General features: G+C 48.6%; 1 long non-coding RNA gene across 1 annotated transcript; it reads left to right on the top strand.

Moving 5' to 3' along the window:
- Window positions 1-2,695: 2,695 nt before the first annotated feature.
- LOC306816814 lies at window positions 2,696-2,998 on the top strand. Its single transcript, XR_013777786.1, has 2 exons — window positions 2,696-2,762; window positions 2,859-2,998. It is a non-coding gene; the product is annotated as an uncharacterized lncRNA (long non-coding RNA).
- The last annotated feature ends 14,632 nt before the right edge of the window (window positions 2,999-17,630 follow it).

Genomic DNA, 17,630 nt, shown 5'->3' with positions numbered 1-17,630 from the left:
GCTCAGACACAGCCCCAGGGAGGCAGGGACATTCCCGTGGTGTCCCTGAAGCTGCAAGGCCAATCTGGCCACAATGGGAGCTTCTGTGCCCGTCCAGCTTGTTCTCCCTGGGCTGTTGGCACATGGCCAGTGGCTGTCCAGTGCCATCCCCCTGACTGGCACTGATCTCCAGGGAAACCTGGACCTGTCCTCAGCCAAAGTTCTGCCATCAGGACCCTGTGGACACTTCCTCAATTCCATTCCAAGAGCAGACCAGCACACCAATGACATCAGAGCACTTTCCATCTGCTCAAGAATCCCCCATGGGGACACTCTGCTCTCTCATCCCTGGGGCACTGCACAGGAAAATCTTCCTGGGCCCTGCAGCTCCTTGGACAAGTTCCAGGAATGCAGTCACCTGAAATGTTTGCCCAACTGCCCACAACACATCTTTGCTGGATCTGCAGTGTCCCTGTGGATAGAGAGAAGCAAAAGCCTTCATTAATGTTGTGGAATGTCAAACATAAATTGAAGCCATGGACAGCTCTGAGGAACCACTTCTCAGGGGATTTTCACTTCTTGGACACCCCTAATGCTGAATGTCCTCCTGGTCCCAGGCCCTGGGTAAACAGGGCTCATCAGAGATGCAGGCAGAACACCAACATCCCTCCCCCTGACTGGCACCTCTGTTTGTCCAGCTTGATCCCAGTGGCTGCCTGGGGACAAACACCAGCTCCCCCACAGCCCTGGGCATGGGCACATCCTGCTCTGGGCCATTGCTGGCCTGGGCCCAGGGCCAGGGCATGGCAGAGACACTGAGTGGGGACAAGGGCCCTGGGGAGCTGTGGGCAAGTCCCAGAGAGGGACAGGGCTGGAATGGGAGCCTTATTGGAGATGGGGTCCCTGGCACCCCCATGTGTGGCAGCTGTGCAGAGCAGGACCCAGGGGCTCTGGGATGGCTCAGTGGCTGCAGGTGTGACAGGGTGAGGGGCTGGGAAGGAGATATTCCTGTCTGGAATCTGCTCTGGGGATGGAGACTGGACTAGTTTGGTGCCTGCAGGGTTGATAAATGGGGTGCTGTGGATGTGGGAAGTGCCACACCTGAGTAATTCCCCAAGCCTCAGCCTCACCTTCAGGTGATCACAATCCCCCAGCAGTCTGGGGGCTGCTGGAAGATGGATTGTGTTGGAGCAGGGATTCACCTGTCTCCAGCTCCCTGCCCAAGCCCTTGGCCCCTGCAGGTTCCTGGGCCCTTGCAGGGGCAGCTGCCCCATGCAGGAAGCTGCAGGGATGATGGGTGAGGGGGCTGGATGCCTGTTACAGGTGGGACAGACTCTGTGCAGGGCTGGGCTTGGGGCCAGGGCTGGGGGCTGTGCCAAGCCAGGCTTTGGCCTGGGGGCTCCCAGGGAGGGCACAGGGAGGAGTCCTGGAAGGGATAAATGTTCTCCTCACCTGGCACAGCCTCAGCCAGCACTGCCAGTGCTAGAGGAAGATGAAGGTGGCTGTGCTCAGCATGGCCCTGCTCTTCTCACTCCTGCTGTGCCCCCTGGCACAGGCCAAGGAGGGGCCCCAATGTCATGGTGTCCCCACATCCCATCCTTTGTAGCTTCCCATCCTTGGTGTCTTCTGAAATCTCCCTGGGATCTCCTCTTTGTCCTACCCAGAGTCCATGAATGCCCTCCCACTGATCATTCCCAATTGCTTTCCCTTTTTTCCCCTCAGTCCCTTGCTTTTCTCCCTGGCCACTGCAGTGCTGTCTCCTGGCATCATTCCTGGATTCACCTGGCACTCACAGACTCTGTCCCAGTCTTGTCTTCTCCTCCTCTGTCCCACTTCTTCTGCCCACTCCAACCCCCTCTGTTTCACTCCCATGTCCCTACACTGCAATTCCTTTCTCCCCTGCATCCCACACAGGGCCCCTTCCACATCCCCAGCCCAGTCCCTTGGCCTCCCCAGTTCACTCCAGTTCAGTGTTTTGTGTCCCTCCTGCCTCACCACAACCCTTTGGAGGTCCTGAATTCCCATCCCTTTTCCTGTCCCCCCCCCCACCCCTTTGGTCCCTGCACCTTTGTTGCCCCACAGACCCACATGATCCAATCCAGAACCATGGTTTGTTCTCCTTTCCCAGGCACTCCTGCGAAAAACTGAAAATTATCTGTGGCAGGTGAGGTTGTTTGGGATTGGAGGGCATCCCCTCAGGGATTTGGGGTGGCAGTTCAGTCCCCCCATCCCTTGCTGGCACCAGGCACATCCCAGTGACAACTGAGGTCTCCTGATCTCTCTGCAGATGGATTTAGAAAATTTTGAGATCCTGAAGACACCTCTGGTGGGTACCATGAGTTCTGCCAGTTTAAGCCCTTCCCCTTGCATGGCCACCACACCCCAGACTATCCCAATCTCTCCCAGCACAGCCCAGTGCACTTTTACTGACATCCCATACAACATCCCTGCCCCATGGATCTTTCCCAGGGACCCCATGCCCAGGGTCCCCCATTGCATTCCCATCCCTGTCACCCCAGGAGCCCCTGGCTGACCCTGGGTGCAGCCCCTGCCCCAGCTCTGCCTCTGGGCCAGGACCCCAGTGCAGGGGCAGGAGCACAGCAGCTCCTGCACCCCATTGCTCCCACAGGCCCCTTCTCCAAGGACCCCCCTGCTTTCCCCTTTCCTCCCAGTCAGCCCAGTGTCCCAGTGTGTCTCTCATGCCGCTGTTGTCCCCAGCCCCCTGTGGCTGCAAAGCTGGTGGGTCCTTTGTGGCAGAAGTGCCTGGCTCTTGCTTTCCATGGGTAGGTCAGCAGTGCCTGCAGAGAGAGGCTTGGGACAAGGCCCCTCTCCTGTCATGGTGGCTCCTGGTGGGTCACGTTCTGGGCTCTGTGTTTTAGGATTGCAAGAGTTGGTGACATCCATGTGCAGCCTGCTGCAGAGGCATCAGGGGTTGATCATCCCTGAATGACTCCCCTGTTTTCCCTTGTGCCCTGAGAAATTTCTCATGAATGATCAATAAACCCCTTCAGCAAACCTATAGATCTGTGTGTGTGTCCATGTGTCTGGATTTCTATAGCCCTGGCATTCTGCTGGCCAGGGCATTGCAGAGACCCTTTGTGAGGACAAGGGCCCTTGGGGAGCTGTGGCAGGTCCCAGCCGTAGCTCCCCTCTCTCGGCAGCTGGCGGACACCGCCGGCCCCAGTATCGGGCAGAGCCATCTTGCCATGGCCGCCCACAAGGGATTTGTGTACAAAACCAATTTTAGACAAAGATGATTCTGTGACAGGTAGAAACACTGTTCAAGTGCTGTATCAGGATGCTGTGCTTGGAGTGGGGGTTGAACACCTCAAACAATGCTCTATTTTCAAAGCTGTCATGGTAGATAGAGGAATCAGGCTGATTTTGGTGTTGAGGAAATGCTGAAAGCAGCCTGACTCATTTTAACTCCTCCTGTCCTGTCTGTTCTCCTTTCTTGCCCCTTCCACTCACTGTGTTTTGTCTCCCCCAGGCCCCTGGTGCAGAGCCTGGCTCTGTGCTCTCCATCAGCTCCTGGCTGGCACTGCCAGGCTGGCATGAGGAGCCCCTCAGCCTTCCCTGCTCCGGGCTGGACAAGCCCAGCTCCCTCAGCCTCTGCTCACAGCCAAAGGGCTCCAGCCCCACCTTGGAGGCCCTTCCCTCAGCCTGCTCCAGCTGCCAGACATCTTTCCTGCCCTGGGGAACCCAAACCAGCCCCAGTGACCTGGATAATCCACGTCCTTGATGTCCTGGTCACACAGCCCTGGCCCCTTGTCCCCATATCAGGCTCTGGGGTTGATTTGTGGAACATCCTTGGGGAGGCTGTGGCTCCAGGTGGAGCAGGGAGATACAGAGGGACAGGGGACCCTGCTGGGCATGAACAGCATTGGACTTGTCTGGGGAAACTGTGAGGGGGCTGGGGCAGAGTGACCAACCCAGTGACCTCACACAGCCCTGGTGGGATGTCACACAGCCCTGGTGGGATGTCAGACCTTGGCCCTGTGATGTCACAGGGACAGCCTGTAATGCTCAATGACCTCAAATAGCCCACTCTGTGATGTCATAGCCCACTCTGTGATGTCATAGCCTACTCTGTAATGTCATAGCCCACTCTGTGATGTCATAACCCACTCTGTGATGTCATAGTCCACTATGTGATGTCATAACATACTCTGTGATACTATAACCCACTCTGTGATGTCATAGCCCAGTCTGTGATGTCATAATCCACTCTGTAATGTCATAACCCACTCTGTGATGTCATAGCCCACTCTGTGATGTCATAGCCTACTCTGTGATGTCATAGCCCACTCTGTAATGTCATAACCCACTCTGTGATGTCATAGCCCAGTCTGTGATGTCATAGCCCACTCTGTGATGTGATAGTCTACTCTGTGATGTCATATCCCACTCTGTGATTTCGTAGCCCACTTTGTGATGTCATAAACCACTCTGTAATGTCATAGCCCACTCTGTGATGTCATAGCCCACTCTGTCACCTCATGTTAACAGATGATAAATTGCCCACCCCAGGTGAGCTGACACAATGCTTGCTCTCCAAAACTACTGGCCTCTGCAAACCACACAATGCCCCTTATGTAAGAAGGGGAACTGGAATTCACCAGCCTCAGTGTCCTGCCAGCTCAGCCAGGCCCACTGGAACATTGGGGTCCATGACCACCAGGGACCACCAGAGAGACCCCCAGGACAAAACACACAGGGAGGGGAAATATGTTAAAGATTTTGGGGAAATGATTATCATATGTGCGTTTAGTCCAGGACAATCAATGAATATGTTTGCAAAGTACAGAATATAAGCAGAAGCTTTCCTGTACTCAGCATGCACGGATTTGGGATGAACTGTCTCCCTGATTTTTTAAGGGAAACAGTCCTTAAGAACAAAGGGCTCTGGGAAAGATGGACACACTTCAGTAAAGAGATTCAGAAGGAGCAGGAGCAGCCTGTTGCAACAACACATCCTCAGTAGGGTAAAACTGACCTGTCTCCCGATGGTCTAAAGCCAGCTGACATTCCCTATTAGAGGGTGAACAATGCAAGGCCTGGTGAATTGTGCTGCACAGGGATAGGCAGAGGCGACATGGAAGGATGTTTCCCTAGTGAGAGAAGTGCAGAGCGGGGAGGGGGCGGCCGTGGCAGGGCAGGTTTTAGCGGCCCAGGGAAGCGATGCAGCGAGCATGGGAGAAGCTGCCGCAGACCATGGCCGGGGCCAGCGGCTTTGACACAGCTCACAGGGATCGGCTTCCCTCCGGAAAAGGCAGGGGACGGCAAGCAAGCAAAAAGTGAATCCAAAAAAATAAAAAGCACAGGATGCGTGGGCCTGAGCCGTGCTAGTGGACACGTGGCAGAGAAGCGATCGTAGCTGATCAAGTGGGTTGCAACTGGCGGACACCGCCAGCCCCAGTATCGAGCAGAGCCATCTTGCCATGGCCGCCAGCGGAGAGGGGCAGAGCTGCTCGCCCCACTGCCGCCCACTGCTGCGGCGCCATCTCTGGGGGCGGCTGGCGGGTGCCCCGGCCCCGGAGCTGGGTAGACCAGGCCTTCAGGGGCCACCCCGGACAGGGGCAGACCTGCTCACTCCGGGGCCGCCACCGCTGCGGCGCCATCTCCGGCGGAGGCTGGCGGACGGCGCTGGCCCGGAGCCGGGTAGACGAGGTGTCCTCGTACCATCCTGGAGTCAGGCGAAGCCCACAGCCCTGTAATGCCCTGGAGCTGGATGGCCCTAGCAGCCCTGTCCCATCCTGTGACGCCATTCTGTTATTTTTTTTCCTTTTTCTTTCCCTTTTCCGCTGGGGCGTGGAGGCGGCAGGGCCAGCGGCTTAGGCTGGGAGCGCAATTCAGGTACATTGAGGGAGCGGCTTTAGGGGAGGGGGAAGAGCAGGTGTGAGCAGGAGTGTGAGCGCGGTGCGAGTGCTCGGGGGCTGTGGGACGGGCAGGATGCGGGGCAAAGGCGTGCTGGGCGGGCGGGCCAGGGCAAGGGGGCCGCTGGTGGGATGGACGAGACGCGGCGCCGCTGCTCAGCGGTAAGGGGGGCCAAGGGCAGCAGGTCTACCCCGCCGTTAGCCACCAGAGACTGAGACCGGCGGAGGGTAACAGGTCTACCCGGCAACAGGCCGGCAAACTCCAAGACTGGCCGACGGCAACAGGTCTACCCCGCAGCAGGCTGGTAAGGACTATGGGGGGAAGAGGCAACATGTCTACCCCACGGGAGGCCGGTAAGGAACCGGAGCCGGGTAGACCTGTTCACCCCGCGACCGCCCGCCTTCGCAGCGCCATCTCCGGCAGCGGCTGGCGGACACCGCCTATAATGAAGGGGACACCCCAAAACAGGGGGCTCCCTGAGACACAGGACACCCCAAAACACGGGGAAAACCCAAATCTGGGTGGGACACTCCAAAACACTGGGGGACACCCCAAAATAATGGAGGGGACACCCCAAAACTCGGGACACACCAAAACACAGGGACACCCCAAAACCCGGGGGGGCACCCCAAAACAAGGGACACACCAAAACACGGGGACACCAAAAACACGGGGGGACACCCCAAAACACGGGTGGGACACCTTAAAACAGGGGAACACCCTGAAACACGTGGACACCACAAAAGACAGGACACCCCAAAACACAGGACATCCAAAAAAACGGAAGGACACCCCAATACACAGGACACCCCAAAACGCGGGGGGACACCACAAAACACGGGACACCCCGAAATACGGGACACCTCAAAACACAGGGACACCCGAAAATAATTGAGTGGACACCCCAAAACTCGGGACACCCAAAAACACGGGGACCCAGGAAAACACGGGGCCACTCCAAAACACGTTGGGGACACCCCAAAACACAGGACACCCCAAAGTAATGGAGAGGACACCTTAGCACACAGGGAAACCGCAAATCAGGGGGGACACCCCAAAACATGGGGACACCCCAAAACCTGGGGGGACACACCAAAACACGGGAAATCCCATAATCTAGGGGGACACAAAAAAAAAATAAGGTGGACACCCCAAAAAATGGGACACCCTGAAACACGGGGTCCCCACAAAATAATGGAGGGGTTCCCCAAAACATGAGACACCCCAAAAGACGGGACACGCGAAAACACGAGGACACCTCAAAACACGGGACACCCCGAAAAACAGGGACACCCCAAAATAATAGAGGGGACACCCCAAAACACTGGGAAACCACAAATCTGGGAGGACACCCCAAAACACAGGGACACTCCAAAACCAAAGAGACATTCCAAAACCGAAGGGACACCCCAAAACCCGGGGGGACACCCCAAAACAAGGGACACACCAAAACACGGGGACACCCCAAAACACAGGGACACCCCAAAAACCCGGGGAGACACCCCAAAACGAGGGGGGACACCACAAAACGCAGGACATCCCAAAACACGGGGGGACACATCGAAACATGGGGGGACACCCCAAAACACGGGGGTACATCCCAAAACACGGGACACCACAAAACACGCGGACACCCAAAACACGGAGACACCCCTAAACACGGGACACCACAAAACAATGGAGGGGACACCCAAAACACAGGGACACCCCAAAATAATGGAGGGGACACCCCAGAACACGGGGGCACCCCAAAACACAGGGGGGTCACTCCAAAACACAGAACACCCCAAAATAAAGGAGAGGACACCCCAAAACACGGGGGGAACACCCCAAAACACGGGACAACACAAAATAGTGGAGGGGACACCTCAAAACATGGGACACCCTGAAACCTGAGACACCCAAAACACGGGGGAACACTCGAAAACACGGGGACACCCCAAAACCCGGGACACCCCAAAACACGAGGGGACCCCAAAACACGGGACACCTCATAACACGGCGGGGGCGGGAACACCCCGAAACATGTGGGGACACCCCAAAACAGAGGGACATCCCAAAATACTGGGGGACACCCCAAAATAGGGGACTCATCATACATGGGGGGGACACTCCGAAACACGGGACACCACAAAACATGGGTGGGACACCCCAAAACACGAAGGGACCCCACAAAACGGGGGAACACCCCAAAACACGGGGACACCCCAAAATAGGGGACACCCTAAAATAAAGGAGAGAACACCCCAAAACACTGGGGAACATGTCAAAACACAGGGACACCCGAAAACACGGGAATACCCCAAAACCCGGGACACTCCAAAACATGAGGGGACCCCAAAATAATGGAGGGGACACCCCAAAACACGGGAACATCCCAAAAACTTGGGGAAACCCCAAAATAATGAAAGGTACGCCCCAAAACACGGGGGAACACCCTGAAACACGAGGGGACACCCCAAAATACTTGACGCCCCAAAACACGGGACACCCCAAAATAGTGGAGGGGACACCCCAAAACTTGAAACACACCAAAACACGGGGGGACACCCCAAAACACGGGGGGACAGTCCAAAACAGGGGACACCCCGAAATAATGGAGGGAAAACCCCAAAACACAGAACACACCATAACGGGGGGGACACCCCCAAACACGGGACACCCCAAAACACAGGGACACCCAAAACACGGGGGGACACTCCAAAACACGGGACATTCCAAAATAATGGAGGGGACCCCCCGAAACACGGGACAGCCCAAAACACAGGACATCCAAAACCACGGGGAGACACAAAAATAATGGAGGGGACACCCCAAAATAATGGAGGGGACACCCCAAAGCACGGGATACCCCAAAACCTGGGACACCCCAAAACCTGGGGCACCCCAAAATAATTGAGAGGACCCGCTGAAACACGGAGGACACCCCAAAATAATGGAGGGGACACTCCAAATCCCAGGGGGACACCCCGAAATATGGGGACACCCCAAAACACGAGACACCCAAAAACATGGGGTCACCCAAAAATAATGGAGGGAAATTTTGGGGGGTAAAAAGTGGGAAAAGAGCAAAAAAAAAAGGAAAAAAAATATCAAAGCACACAGATGCAAAAACACCCACAAAAAGCAAAAACCCCCCAAAACTCAAAACATCCCCAAAAACCCCCCAATTCCCCCAAAATTTGCCAAAAAATTACCCCATTACCAAGCCCCACAAAAAACACTCAAACCCTCAAAAACCCCTCGAATAAAAAACCTTTAAAAATCCCCAAAAAACATTTAAAAATCCCTAAAAAATACCCAAAACAACCTTAAAAGCCCTCCAATGCAACCCTAAACCCCTTTAAACCCCACAAAAGAACCCTAAACTAAAAAAAACCAAACAAACATAAACCCCAACATTTCACTTTAAAACCCCCACAAAACTCCTTTAAAACCCACAAAAAACCCAATCTTCCTCCCAAAAACTATTAAAAACCCGCAAATCCCCCCTTGAACATAAAATCCTTAGGAAAATCCCAGAAAAACTGAAAACAGAAACAAAAAAATAATTTAAAAATCCCAAAAAATTCTCTAAAGACCCTCAAAAAAACCTAAAAGCTCTTTAAAAATCCCTAAAATAAAACCCTAAAAAAACCCTCATAAAGCTCCAAAAATTCCCATTTAAAACCATCCCACAAAAACCTTTTAAAAACCCAAAAAACCAAACACCCCTTTAAAAACTCCAACACTCCTCCAAAAACTTCTTCAAAAATCCTGTTTAAAAAAAATAAAACAAACCAAACTAAACCAAACCAACAAAAAACAAACAAACAAGCAAACAAACAAAACCATTTCAAATCTCTAAAAAAAAAAAAAAAAAAAAAAAAAAAAAAGTTTGTGGGTTTTTTTTAAGGGATTTTAAAAGGAGTTTTTTGGTGGATTTTTGGAGTTTTTGCAGGGGGTTTGTGGTTTTTCGGGGAGTTTTAAAAGGTTTTCTGGGGAGAGTTTTAAGTGGGAATTTTGGGGCTTTTTGTGGTTCTTTTTAGGGGATTTTAAAGAGCTTTTGTGGTTTTTCTGGAGGGTCTTTAAGGTTGTTTTTGGGTATTTTTTTAGGGATTTTTAAAAGTGTTTTGGGAAATTTTTGTTTGTTTGTTTGTTTTTCTGGGACTTTTAGAGGATAATTTTTTATTTTTGACGCATGAGCAACACAACAGAGTGACGTATATTTTAGGAATAGAAACGAGGAGGAGCTTTCTAGAAGATTCTGTATTAATATGCATTAGTAACCAGTATATAAGTGAGATTTTAGCTTGGCTGATTTGGTTTGGTGTGAGGAATGGCCCTGCCCGTACCCCCGGTCAGGGATACCCCAGTCAGTTTGCTTATGCGTTATTTACCAAACCCTATTATACTTCAATTGCTGCTAAATTTTGTATTTACTTCAATTTGTATAACTCATATATTTTGATTGCATTAGTTTATATACAATTGCTATTATTAATAAATTACTGCTAAATTTAACTATGTTGTTTGATTAATTGGACAAAATCTATAACATCCAATATCCATTTATAAAAGTTGGATCTGCTGTGTCCCTGTGAACAGAGAGAAGCAAAAGCCTTCATTAATGCTGTGGAATGTCAAACATAAATTGAAGCCATGGACAGCTCTGAGGAACCACTTCTCAGGGGATTTTCACTTCTTGGACACCCCGAATTCTGAATGTCCTCCTGGTGCCCCAGGCCCTGGGTAAACAGGGCTCATCAGAGATGCAGGCAGAACACCAACATCCCTCCCCCTGACTGGCACCTCTGTTTGTCCAGCTTGATCCCAGTGGCTGCCTGGGGACAAACACCAGCTCCCCCACAGCCCTGGGCATGGGCACATCCTGCTCTGGGCCATTGCTGGCCTGGGCCCAGGGCCAGGGCATGGCAGAGACACTGAGTGGGGACAAGGGCCCTGGGGAGCTGTGGGCAAGTCCCAGAGAGGGACAGGGCTGGAATGGGAGCCTTGTTTGGGATGGGGTCCCTGGCACCCCCATGTGTGGCAGCTGTGCAGAGCAGGACCCAGGGGCTCTGGGCACAATGGCTGCAGGTGTAACAGGATGAGGCTCTGCCAGTGAATTATCAAAATATGAGTACTGGTCTAATACCGATACTCAGCTGTGACGGACAAAAGACTCTCTAACAGTTTAAAGTTAGAAAGTGCATGTTTATTCAGTGCTAGGCAGCAGCGTGAGGTAATCCTCTAATACACACTGCAAAATCACAGGTGATCACAAAGTCTATTTATTAGCAAAGGATTCAAACAAATACATATTCATAATAACAGCCCCTCCCATCTCCCGCTTCCTATGATAATTAGCTTGAATAGCTATTAAGAATGTGCGATTGACTTCTTAAATTAAGTCTGGGGTCATTTTCGTGGAGTGGGGTCTTAAAAGAAGGAAGTAAGGCGCGTCTTCCTCACTCTAAACTCTTGACCTTTTCTATCACTGACAATACAAATGATTTCTGGGGATAATCCAATTTACCAAAGAATGGGTTTCTAGTTGCATTGTCTATATTCTTTTGGTTCTGCTCCCTAGTTTCGTCTTTTCCCATTGTAAGGGCAGCTGAGCAAACATGAAATGACAGACAATTAATTATTTAAGTTTCAGAAAACTACTCCCTTCTAACTTTTTAATTGTTTTCAGCAAGGTCACTAAAATCCTAATTTTCTAAGATTAGTGTTTCACTTGGAGTGGTTCAGAAGAGAGGCAGGTGCAATTTTTCCCCCACAGACCAGGGCACTTCATGTAAAAAAAGTAAAGAAAGCAAGCCTTTTAAAATTGTATAAAAGAAAGGTAAATATGGATGTGGAAATAATACACACAATGAAATTAATATGTGAAAGACATTATATATAACAGTAAAAAAACCCAATGAAAATATGAAAATCAAGAGCCTATATGGGTGTCATGATCTGCTCAACCCCAGTGGGAGTCAGGATGGTTCACTAGACCGCAGAGTGCAAAAGACAAACAGCAAGGGACTCAAGTTTTATTCAGCAGCAAAACCAATGCACTTTATTGCGTGCCAATAGCTCAGTTTCGAGATAGAGGGGAGAGAAAGATAAAGGAAACAAAGTAAAAGGGGAGAGAGAGAGAGAAGGATGGGGAATAGCTACCAACAGATGGGACGATGTCCTGGTGGTCTTCAGCCAATAGATGCCTTCCATCCGTGGAGAGAAAGAGATCTCAAAAGTCTCTTCAGGAAAGTCACTTTTTTATAGTTGTTTTCCAAAGTGAGTGGCCTCTGGCCAAAAGGTGGGGAGATTTATAGACTATTGTATGTGGAGACTGTTGCTCCACCAAAGAGGTGCAGGAACAGGACACTACAGCCAGTACCCTGCTCGAGAGCAGCGTACCATGGCAGAGCAAGCACTAGCAAACACACCTACAATTAGTCCCTTGGTAAGCATCCACCTTGGCCAGCCAGAAACTCCTGTCTGGAGCGAGCGGTGTGGTCCCGGGGTCTCAGTCTCTGATCTTGGATGTCATGAGGCAGATCAGGGAAACCTGGGACCAACCCTTGCCCCACCCCATGGCTCACGATCATCATCAAGAGCACTCCTTTGTAGTGTTGTTGCAAAGTCTTCAGGACTCATCCGAGTTCATAGCATATCCTGGAAAACAGAGACACAAAGTTGGACAGAATAGAAAAGTAGGACAGAGATAAGGGAAAGGAAAAAGGAAAAAGAAAACAAAACAAATAATCATAGCCATTTCAATTCAAAATACGGCACAATTAAAAGAAGCCATTTTATTCAATATTTAAAAATGCAACACAACTGGAGTAAACAATTTTAATCAATATTCAAAATGTAACACAACTAAAATAAGACATTTTAATCAATATCACGTTTTATCTTATTTCAAATCATATAGCTTGCCTTGTGTCAATAACCTTAGGAATGTCAACAGTGACTGATTTGTGTATATCTAATACAGATGTCAGTAGTGTTAACCATTTCATCATTCTCCAATTCATGATGTAAAAGATTGCTGATAAAACAAAACCAATCAAAACCAAAATCAAGAGAACAATGATGGGATGATACAATTTGTTCAGGACACCTGTAGCAGTAGGTGACCACCCAAAAAGAGTATCCTACCACCTGTGTTCAGCATCTCTCTTTACTCTTTCCAGAGCACAGTGTATTTCTTTTATATTTTGATGAACCATAATTAAGGGGTTTTTTTGTCCGTTTTCTTAATCATTTCCAAAATTTCAATTAAATCTTGGTGAAGCAACAATTGCTTTATCAGAGTGAGGTTCATCCCAATGGGAGTAGGCAATAGATGGTGGATCAGTGTGTAATTGGACTGTAGAAGGTGATGAGAGGGGCTACAAAAGAAAAATCACATCCTGCAATTTTAGCAAAGTTACAGACAAAAATTGGAATGATTTTTAGTACTCATTACCAAATCTTCTATGAAAACACTATCACAAGCAGTTCTTAAGCATGCACACCCATTGCCCATATGCACCAGTACTGTTTCAGGAATCTCGTTTAGATGAATTTCAAAGTTACAAACATTTTGTTCTGTGTCTAAGCAAATATCTTGAGCTCTGATTGCATCACTTTCACAGATAAACCCTTGTTATTCCTGTACAATACAAGTTTCCAGATAACAGTTTGCCATTTCTCACCAATTTGACGGGCCCATTCTGTATTCTCAAAAGGATAGAGAATAGCTCCATCATGATTCAGCCCTGATGCAATGATAGGGAATATTGAATGCACTGAAGCATTACGTATCCTCAGTACAAAGGCTGTGGCTGTCTTTGTGCTGTGGTCATAGGTAAAATTTATCAAGTTCCACTAAGATTGGAATTATCTTTCAAAATCAGTGGCACTATCCCAAGATTATTCTTCGAACTTCAGTAGGAAAAGTGTCTTGTTCGCCTTCTCTTATAATTGAGGCAGCAACTGACAGCATCCACAATTGAGCCTGGATACAGCTGAGGGCTAAAGAGATGTTATTTTGTGTAGCACCGAGTGCATCAATTGTCAATTTGTGGTCATTCACATTTACTTTTCCCAATTTGGTAATATGTTTGATAACAACCACTGTGGGGTTGCTAAGGTTGTTAAGGATGACTGCAGTGGTTGTTGTAATTTGGTTAGATCTCCAGTTGTGGTAGCCAATTTATTCATTAGTACTTCTGAATCAATACTATTCAAAATTCCCAATCTTATTCCCACAATACCGGTTATGTCTCTTGTCGTACGTTTCTTAGAAGGATCCTGCTTCTGCAACCAGGTTGTCCAACCCTCAAAAGAGGTTTGCAGAAAAGGCCAACAAGCTGGCTGAACTTCTGAGACATTGCTTTGCATCAACAATTTAATTTGTTTAAGACACTATGCCAGGTTAAACAATGTTTGTTGTTGGCCAGTTTCCCTAATTACATATGGTCCAATTTAAAAAATTTTCGGGCTCAGCATAACTGGTGGCTGGGTGGTAGGTGTTACAACATTAACACTGAGTTCTCCCCAGTATTTTGTATTGTTTTTACCACACATGATTTTATGGGAAAATTGTGCAGCAGTTTAACCAACAATTCTGATTTTGGATTTCGCAAAATAGAGCATGGCTGTGAGGTTCTGTGCCATGACTGTATACAGGTTCCATGAGGGATCCAGCAATTAATCTATACGTTATTGTGACATCATCACCTCGTGTTACTGTGAAGGAAGGGAAAACATGTTTGTCATTCAACACTAGGGGGGGCTTACACCATGGCATATAGTAACCGCAGTCAGTGTGGGTTTTGCCACAGCAAAATGGGTAAGTTAGACCTTTCAGGCCTGACTTATCTGCTGGATCTTTTTGCCAATTACATGTTACATAAATTGATTTGGTTAAAGTAAGTTATACCAGCAGTCAGTAGGTTCGTCTCTGCAAAGCTTTGTAATCTCAACATTGTTGGTACTGAGGTCCAAGGTATAATTACCAATATTTTTCTGGAGACAACACAATATAAGGGGGGTTTGTTTGCTACACTGTCATAGGGCAGAGTTTTGCCATGATGTTGGAGTGCAAATTGTTTGTCACATCTGTTTCTAGCAAATTACAGTGATCGCAATGGTGGAAGCTTTCTCGTAAAGACATTTTTCCACTTTCCTGCATCCTACCTTAATTTATTTGCCAATTGTTCCAGTTAATACTCTAGCCCAGTCACTCTTGTCCTAACCAACCAGTCACTTGCACGGTACACCTCTGAGACATGCAGTACCACGGGCGCTAAGTCACTGGGTCGCTGTGATCTCTGGGGAGGGTCCTAGAGCACTGGTGTACCTGACGGTTGCTTCAGACCACAGCCATCAGCTGAGATTGGGCCATGGTGTTGTGGTAGGATGCAGAGAAGTACCAGTAGTGTTATCATGGTTTATCTGGTTGTCATGTCCCTCAGCATTCTTTCTATGAAAGGAAACACAACAGAGTCTGCCACCAATAGGCAGGAGATTAAAATTATCCCATTATCCACTATCCAACATGTGCTTATCTGAAATTCCTTTCCCAGAGCACTGGTGGCTACCCATGCATATTTATTCAAGGGTGTTTTCAGCACTAGTGGTACTTCCCTTACAGCAGGGAGATCCACTAGAACAGGTTGCCCAGGGTAGTGTGCCGGATTATTGGGATCATTTGGTCTCCATAGTGCAGGAATTATGCATGGGGCTTTTGGACAAAAGGCAGTTATTTTGGGATACCCGTTTACTCCCCATGTTTCATTTATACCTTTTATAGCTTTCCATAACTGCAGATCCCAGCCAGCCTCCTGTGGTTTAAGGAGTCGTTTAAGGAGACCATTGGTCCTTTCTACAATTCCGTTAGCTTGGGGGTAGTAATGGGTATGAAAAGTCCATTTTATTCCTTCATCCTTTGCCCAATCCTGTACTACTTTAGCAGTGAAGTGGGACCCATTATCAAATTGAATTTCCTGTGGTTTTGGGAAAGTCCCAAACCACTCTTGCAATGCTTTAACAGTATTATCTCCTGTAGCTCTTTTAAAAGCTTCATCTTGGACTAACCCAGATATAATCTGCACTCCCAGCAGCACAAAATGTTTCCCACCTGGCTTTCTAAAGGGACCGATATAATCTATCTGCCACGCATCCCATAAGCCTTTACCCTTTCTTAAATGCAGAGGATCATCTTCCAAAGGATGCCTTTCTAGCCGTTTGCAACACTGCTCACAGGCTGATATGCATGTTTTACACATTTCCCTAGTGACAGGCCAACCACAAGCGAGGGCTTCTTTGTACAAATCTTTTGCACATGTGTGCTGTCTTTTTACATGCAGCCATTCTAATAGGTGCTCCCAGTCCTCTGTAACTTATTCCTTCTTAAGGGGACTTAGTCTAGCTAATTCATCAACTGCATTATTCCACTCTGCAGCTGGATTACCATCTGTCTGGTGAGAAGCTACCCACCCCACAGTAACATTACCTCGACTTGCAATATTAGTATTCCCTGCCAGTTTTCCTTTTGTCATACTGAAATTCTGTTAACTTCCCAATCACTTTGTTGCCAAAAAGGAAGCCACTGTGTACATCCCTTAAACACAACATAGGAGTCAGTGTAAATGCAAACAAGAGAGGTATTCTGCGTCTCACGTTGGAAAACACTCCAAACAGCTATTAGCTCACCAACTTGAGCGCTGCCTTTTCCCTCAGTAATAATTTGTTCACTGGAGGAAGTGTGGAGGACTACTGCCCTGTATTTCCACAACTTACCCTCTCTCCTGGCAGAAGCATCAGTGAACCAAGAATTTGTTGATTGTTTGGGGGAGAAAGGAGGGGCAACTTTAATTACCGAGGCTGATTTGTCTTGCTTGCTAGCCAAGCTCTCAGTTTCTTGTATTGCCAAATATTTTACAGCTCCTTCTGTTATTGAGAAGATGTTACAGTAATGTTCAATCTGGGCATACCACTTCCTAACTGTGGCTCACTGAGCCACCCCATCAGGAGGGGGGGTTCCAGTAGTGACAATCTTAATAATTTTGAAAGGACCTCTCAATACAATAGGTTGTTTTTGTGCAATTTTTTCAACTTCTATGAGAGCTAAGTTAACCACAAACAGCCCCTTTTCTCAGGTAGTGTATCTTTTTCATCATCTTTAAAGCCACGGGAATAAAAACCAACAGGCCTTGTAGGGCCTTCTGGGCCCCATAGCCATATGTGTACTGACAACCCTGAGATGGCAAACTCCCATTCTACCTGGAGAGGATCTGTGGGGTGAAGAGGGCCCTGAGCCTGATGAGCTCCAGCTTCAACAGGCAATTCAATCAGCAATTGCAGTGCTTCCTCCTGTGAAGGAGTCCAATCCCATTTTACCCCTTTTCTCAGCAAATCATAAAATGGTCTAGCAATCATTGAAAAATCTGGAATGTGTTTTCTCCAGAACACTAATAATTCAAGAGCTTGTTGGAGATCTTTCCTGGATTCAGGCATTTTAATCTGATCTAAAGAAGTTAGTGTATCAGGTGGAACACACGTCATACCTCCTTTCTACCAAATTCCCAAAAACCTCACTTCCTGAGAGGGTTTCTGAATTTTCTCTGAGGGGATTTATAAATCAAGGCTTTGTAAATAGGAGATTATTTTCTGTTGGGTGTCTCTCACTACTTCCATTTAATTTCCTCCCACAAGAATATTATCAATGTACTGATAAACAGCTACGTTGTCAGGTGTGGGTATCTTTCCTAGTTCTTGAGCTAAAGCGTGATGGGCCAAAGTGGGGG

Source organism: Erithacus rubecula (assembly GCF_903797595.1).
Source record: "Erithacus rubecula genome assembly, contig: scaffold_902_arrow_ctg1, whole genome shotgun sequence".
In the NCBI taxonomy this organism is placed as follows: domain Eukaryota; kingdom Metazoa; phylum Chordata; class Aves; order Passeriformes; family Muscicapidae; genus Erithacus; species Erithacus rubecula.
The sequence above is the reverse complement of the archived record's forward strand: the minus strand, read 5'-3'. Positions and strand labels throughout refer to the sequence as shown.